Here is a 7500-nt window from a genome sequence, read left to right on the forward strand (position 1 = left end):
ATTCTACAAGACCCTGTTCAAAAATAAAATGTAAATTCTTGAGTTAACAATGATGGACATGAACGACAGCTAACCACCAGATGTCTCTCTCTCGCTCTCGCTCTTGCTCTCTGTCACCATCTTGTTTGTGGGTGATAGAAGGTTTGGTGATGTGGTTTATCGGCTAAGCCCTCTGTCCCACACGTATACTGTATCTATCCAGGTTCCCATAATGTATTTCCACATATGCTGCAAGGCCATATGGAGGCCATTTACTGAGTTTGACGCCAGGGCAGGATGGTGGGGGGGGGGGGCACATGGCTATCAGTCAGGAGAAGAACACACATTACTCATCTCTGACTGCTGGTCTCCATCAAACAGCTGTCCGCACATACGTACACACACACACACACACACACACACACACACACACACACACACACACACTCACACACACACTCGCTCTCTCTCTCTCTTTCACACACACACACACACACACACACACACACACACACATACACACACACATTAACACATCCACATCGTTACATATGCTTTCACACATGCACACGCACACATATCCTCGAATTTCAAATAAAACATCTGTCCATACACTATTAGTCACTCCCGATACATACTCCAGTGTGCACATACACATTTGGAGACACACATACCACATACTACATGCACACACACACACACACACACACACACACACACACACACACACACACGCACCCTTTTCATCTTGTGGCAGTAGATTCAGCTCATATGTTAAAAACCAGGCTTGTATCCAGACCACCTTCCTTCACTGCCGCCACCATTGGAATGCAGGTCCGTGTTCCTGCATTGCATTGTCTGGCGCGCTCGCCCCAGTACAGGGGGAACTGAGTTGTATTGTTCCTGCAGGTGTGTGTGTGGGAGATGGCTTTGTCTCCCGGCACAATGGTGCTGTGGCTGCAGTGACCTTGCCTTGCCTGGCCTTGCCTGTCTCTGTCTCTGGTTCCGTCTCAGGGCAGGCAGAATGTAGTTCCAACCAGATTGGTTCCACCATTGTGTCAGACGCAGCCCTGCTTTGCCCTGGGGTCTCTGTCTGCCTCCAGCTTGTTATCTCTGACAAGAGAAGAGAAGACAAAAAGAGAAGGAGAGGAGAGGTGGGAAGAGAAAGGAGGAAAGAAGAGAGAACAGGAGAGGAGAGGAAAAGTGAAGGGAAGAGAGGAGAGGAGAGGAGAGAGAGTGAAGTGTGAAAGAAGTGTGATACTCGTAGCTCATCTGCTATTGTTGCCCTCCGTGTTTTCTGCAGAAAAGGGTGACATGGTGACATTTTTCACAGCCCTCTGCTGCTGGCTGTGTCAAGACACACACACACACACACACACACACACACACACACACACACACACACACACACACACACACACACACACACACACACACACACACACACACACACACACAGAGAGAGACACACACACACACACACACACAGACCGTATTGCCACATTGAGCGAGGAGTGTATTGGTGACCAGGCTGTGTTTCCAGAGGGTGCAAGTTCTAGTTGACTGAATGTTTCATCATCCACAGTTTCCCCTCATAATAACCAGAGCCTCAGTCTGGGTGCCGACAACCAATTTCACTCCAGCCCACTCTTCCTTTTCTCTTCTCCCTTCTCTCCCTCTCTCACTAGCTATTTTGCTCTCTCTCTTCTTTGTTTCTCTCTCTTCCTCTCTCTCTTTCTCTCTCTCTCTGACACATTCTCTCTCAGTCTTCCTCTCTAAAAGCCTGGCGTCTGATGTAACTTCTCCGTAGTTCCTTTTAACGAGGAAGAGGAAGGCAAAGAAGAAGAAAAAAAAACAGCTTGAACGGCTAGGCCTCGCTCCAAGCCAAAGCCATGTTTGGCCAAATCCCCAGCTGGTGTTAAGTCTCAATGGAAGGGGGTCACAAGTCAAGTTTAACGTTACGGAGGTCAAGTCTCCATTCTCCAGTCTTAATTCTTAATGATTGAGATGATGAATATTGATGCCCCATCTGCATCTCACAGGGGCTTGAATTACTGAGAGGCTTTTGAATTACCCTCTCCTCCTCCTCTCTTTCTGTCTGACTGTCGATCATTCTCTCCTACCCCCCCCCCCCTCTTTCTCTCTCTCTATCTCCCTCTCTCGTTCTCTCTCTCTATATATATATAATATACATGTCTCTCTGTGTCGTTCCCCATATCTAAAGTAATTGCCTCTTTCAAAGGTAAAATGAGCAAATAATGATTAACGGGTGTGACCATTTTGAAGCATTGTTAAGCAGTACATACTGTATGTACATATGAAACACATTGTTAAGCAGTACATATGTACATATGAAAAGCATTGTTAAGCAGTACATATGTACATATGAAAAGCATTGTTAAGCAGTACATATATACATATGAAAAGCATTGTTAAGCAGTACATATGTACATATGAAAAGTATTGCGTGGGAAAGACGGGCGACTGCTCTGCTAGTCAGTTCATTTGAAGCTGATGAATATTCACAGGAAGCAGATGACAATGGACAGGATGTGGCCCTGATCTGACCCTGATCTGGCACAGAGCCAATCCCAGACCAGGCTCAGATTGGTTCTCCAGTCAGCTGTTGTTTGGGTTCTAGTTTACGGAACTTGGCTTAAATGTGAGTAGAACGGCTTGCATTTATCTAGGCAGCTTCCTCTGCATATGTGAAGGGCTGTGCATAAGACTGACATGACACTGCCATAACCATGACATGGACATGAATGAGTCTTTATGAATGTTTATGACTGTCGTCACTAAATAGTCATTCGGTAAATTATACAATTTCTAATGTCAAGTTTACATTGTTTGGGGTGTCTTTGTAACGACAACTTGACACTAACCAAAAAAACACAACCTGTCAATGTCTTTTTTGTGACAACTTGACAGTAACCAAGACGACATAACCTGTCAATGTCTTTGTTATGACAACTTAACATGAACCAAGACAGCATAACCTGTAAATGTTATGACAAATGGTACCACTGCAGTTATTCATGACAGTGTAATAAAGCAGTGTTAGCATTTCCTCTTGGGATGTACCTGAATCTGAATGGGTTATTTGGGGAAGCAGAAATAATACGATGGAAACAGATAATCGTTCTACCCGAAGTCATTACATTTTCTATATTTTTGAAAAGTGATCGCTATATTCTGTAGTCACCACCCTCGGTACACAGTCAGTACACAGCAGGCAGCAGGCTGAGAGCTCACTGCTCCCAGCTATCACTCAGGGAAAGCCAGCCTGGTAAAGAAGCTGGATTTGTTCCAAACCCCCCTACAACCTATACATCACCTGTCGTTTTTAGCTGTATGTGTTAATTTCTTCCATAAAAAAAAAACACACCGTTGAAATATTGGTTTTACCTTGTATTTCAGTCAATACTCATCCATTTAAGATGTATCATACTGTATGTATGGAATTTCAACTAACACCCTAGCAAGTAGCCTATTTCATGGTTATTTGAACAGCAATGTTAGACAGCAACCAGGATTTTCTATGGATTTTTGTGTGGATGTTTCCATAGGGCGATACAGGTGGGCATCCGAACGGGCTGACATGAGCTTCACTCAGGCCTACCCAGATACGTAACGTGTTTCCCCCTGCCCACTGCGGCAAATATAATATTGCGTGTTTCTGTAGTATGGGGAGGTTAGGAGGTTGGACAGTGCAGTGACTCTCCTGTTGTGTGTGTGTGTGTTTGCGTGTGTGCTTGTGTGCGTGTGTGCGTGTGTGCGTGTGTGCGGGTGTGTGTGTGTGTCTGTGTGTGTGTGTGTGTGTGTGTCTGTGTCTGTGTCTGTGTCTGTGTGTGTATGTGTGTGTGTGTGTGTGTGAGTGTGTGCGTGTGTGCGCGTGTGTGTGTGTTGGATGCTTTAATTGACTAAAGGCTAAAGAATCACGTCTGTGCTTGAGTTTTGTAGGCTCCGAGTTACCCGGCTGCTGTTGAAGAATTGTGCACTGTATTTTTAGTCCGCTCTATTTACACTGGTTTAGTTGCCATGGGAGATTTTATTTCTGGTTAAATAATGAATACATTTTGTGCTTTACTACTAGAAAGAATGGAAAATTGGACTGGCTTGGTTATTGGGCACGCTACAGCTACAGTAATATGGCATTGGCATTCAGTTCAGCAGGAAGACTTCTGTTCTAAACCACGCCCACTTCCTGTCTTCTGTCCAAATACAGATACAGATCAATGTGTGGGTTGAACAGATACAGACACAGATAATGACGTCTCTGTACACCTTCACTGTCCTCTACGTCAATATGTCTGATTGGTTAATGTTGACATTACTAGGCAACTCAATCATGTCCTTGTGGAAAGACAAGCCTCTCACATTGCTTCTAGGAAGAGCACCTTTCATATGCTAAGTGCAGCACTTTCATCTATAAACAGTTCTGACTATAATCTATTATTGCTGTACTTGGTTGTGTAGAAATACAATGACTCTCCTGTGAGATAAAAATGGATTCAGCCAAGTACTATTTTTCCTATGAGTGTATAAATGTACCTACCTGTCTCCATAAAAATGGATGATGAGAGGTGTTATAGTCGTAAAGTGGAAAGGCAGATGTCCTCATTCATTGTTCTACTTCTGTCTCTTCCATCCCCTCTCTCTCTCTCTCTCTCTCTCTCTCTCTCTCTCTCTCTCTGTCTCTCTCTGTCTCTCTCTCTCGCTAGAGCTGTCGCTGTATAAATGATAACAATTACGTTTCCATCCATGAATGTTTCTCTATATTCTCTAAGCTGTTTTTCTGGTGAATAACGAGGTACTGCCTTTCCAACACTTCTCTGCCGTTTCTCCATTCACCATCCTCTCTCTCTCTCTCTCTCTCTCTCTCTCTCTCTCTCTTTCTCTCTCTCTCTCTCTCTCTCACTCTAACTTTCTATCCCTGGCCCAGTTCAGCTAATCTGTTAATCCACAATCGATAACTGCTTCATCTCTTTTCCTAAGATAAAAGGCAGCCATCTGATAATTATGTTTCTCCCCACACACACGTCTGTAAACGGTGATTCTCTTTTCTCCCCCTCTCTTTTTCCTTCTATGTCTTCTTTAGCTCTCTATCACTCTTTTCCTCTTTCGTTCTCTTTCTCTCTCTCTATATCTCTATCTCTATCTCTTGCACTCCCTTTCTCTCTCTCTATCTCTCTCTCTCTCTGACACTCATTCATTCTCTCTCTCTCTCTCTCTCTCTCTCTCTCTCTTCCTCTCTCTTTGTTGCCTGTATTGATTGCCTTTGCCCACAAGAGCCCTCAGGCTTCAAGCCCACTCAGCCCACCAGAGTCTCTCTCCCCGCTCAAAAGGTGGAGGCATATCTGAGGAAATTACAATTAGAAATCCATACAACAGAATGTGCGTTGATTGAGCAGGGACCTTCCCCCATTCCAGGCCTTCTTTACATGCAGAATGAGCAAAGGAACTTGAAAAGGCCACATACTCGATGGCAAACAAATGTAATAATTAAATAATAGAAGCGAAAGTACGTGAGTCAGTGGATTACAAAACTGTTATTCCGGCTGTTTGGTTGTCATGCAAACATGATTGTTTCTCCAGTGAGTTGCCAAATGCTTCACCTCCACCAGGCCGGCAAAATGGGGGTTGTGGTCTCATCGCTACCCGTCAGGACCGAGGCTGCTATTGTTTTTCCTTTGCAGATAAACACCCGTGACGATGACCTTGACCCTGTGAGCCTGGAGGCTGTCAACCCTGTGACCTCAGGGAGGGTAGAGGGTCAAGGGGGCCCTAGGGGTCAACAGCAGGTTTCTCCTCTTCTCTGTCTCCTGACACAAACCCACACACACACACACATGTGTGCACACACGTACACACACACACACACACACACACACACACACACACACACACAGGCACACATGTGCACATACACACACACATACACACACACATACACACACACACACACACACAGGCACACATGTGCACATACACACACACATACACACACACATACACACACACATACACAGCTTTTCGGCTTCCTCTGTACCACAACTTGTTGACGTGGCGCGAAAACTTTAAAGTCTCGGTTGGTTTGCATAGTATTCCTAATGGCTCAAGGTGTATGTCTGTGGGATTTTGCATTCATTTTTCAAAACGTGTTTGATGTTGTTGATTCTTGAGAATGATTGAGGCATTCTTTTCATGAGTAACTGATCAGCAGTTGTTTGCCAAGGAGCTGATTATGTCGGGTATTTAGTCCTCTTACTGTTGCATTCAAACCCTACTGCGCAGGAGGTCACCAATCCCTGGGTATTATTGAGATCGGCAGGACTTCCTGTCCTACAGGCACTTAGAATTACACTAAACCTCCCCTGCTATTAGCTGATAAATGGTATCAACATGAGTCAACGTGCATGACCACATTCACTCAAAGTCAGTATCAAAGCGCCGGTGTAAATGATTCCTCTTTTTAGTTTTTTGAAAAATCTATCTATCTCAGTCCAACAGCATGCGAAAGATCAACACGATATCTTCAGCAACCTGATACGAGCATTAGGTGACTGTGGCTCCATTGTTTCTGAAACCAATGACAGGTTGATGCTCCCTTGATGCTGACAACATGTAACTGTTAGTGGTGATCAGAGAAGGAGCCAGCCTGACGCTTCTTATCACAGGTTACTGATAGCAGGACTCTTTCTGAAACACCGACTTCACATTAAAGATTCACGATAGACTCAATCCAACACCAGGTACAGTAGTAAAAGGGTATCCTGGTAGGGTTTTTTTTTTTGCCACAGGTGAAAAACAGTAGCCTGGCGCTGAACTTGGGCTCAGTTTGTGCTTTTAAATTAGAGTTGGAAAGATCCACTAAAACCTTCTCTTCGGGTTCAGTAAATCTCACAATTCTCAGTAATTAGCGCGTATAAAGTGCGTATACTGTATAACTATTTGCTCTGCACACTAAGGCAGTGTTAAGTGACCAGGCAAACCTCTGGGAGACTGGAGGCTTCACCTTTCTGATTGCTAAGGGAGTTGCGATGTAAGGGGCTGCCCTTCAAGCCTCTCCAGGGAAGCCGTGTGTGACACTACTGACTGAAGAATGGAACGTCAGATTGACACAGACACTCGAGCCAATCAAGTGTCTTTCGAGTGTGTGGTGGATGCAGTCTTCACATGTCATGCCCAAGGCTGTGCATCTTGTCTTTGACATACGCGCTCACATGGTGACTTACACTACAGACAGTGTAGTGGCTACTAGCTGTCTCTATTTCATGGCTAGGCAGCCAAGCAAGTTATTGGTGGCTAGACAACATACAAATAAGGTATGTTTTGTATGTGTGCATCGAAACTATGTGATGTTTAAATATATTTTTTACTGGGAAAATGATATATTTGATTTGTTTGCTTGTTTCGGTCCAGCTGGTTTGTATCACAGTAAAACCATGGAGAAAGACAGCAAATGGCTCACACATCAGTTAAACTACAGTAAAAACACATTTAAATCGTTTTGGAAAG

At 44.3% G+C, this 7500-nt stretch overlaps 1 protein-coding gene across 5 annotated transcripts in view; it reads left to right on the forward strand.

Moving 5' to 3' along the window:
* LOC105903656 (RNA-binding motif, single-stranded-interacting protein 3) overlaps positions 1-7500 on the forward strand; it is a 252401-nt gene that overhangs the window by 23923 nt on the left and 220978 nt on the right. The gene's annotated exons all lie outside the window — the stretch shown is intronic.

Source organism: Clupea harengus, chromosome 19 (genome assembly GCF_900700415.2).
Source record: "Clupea harengus chromosome 19, Ch_v2.0.2, whole genome shotgun sequence".
Lineage (NCBI taxonomy): Eukaryota > Metazoa > Chordata > Actinopteri > Clupeiformes > Clupeidae > Clupea > Clupea harengus.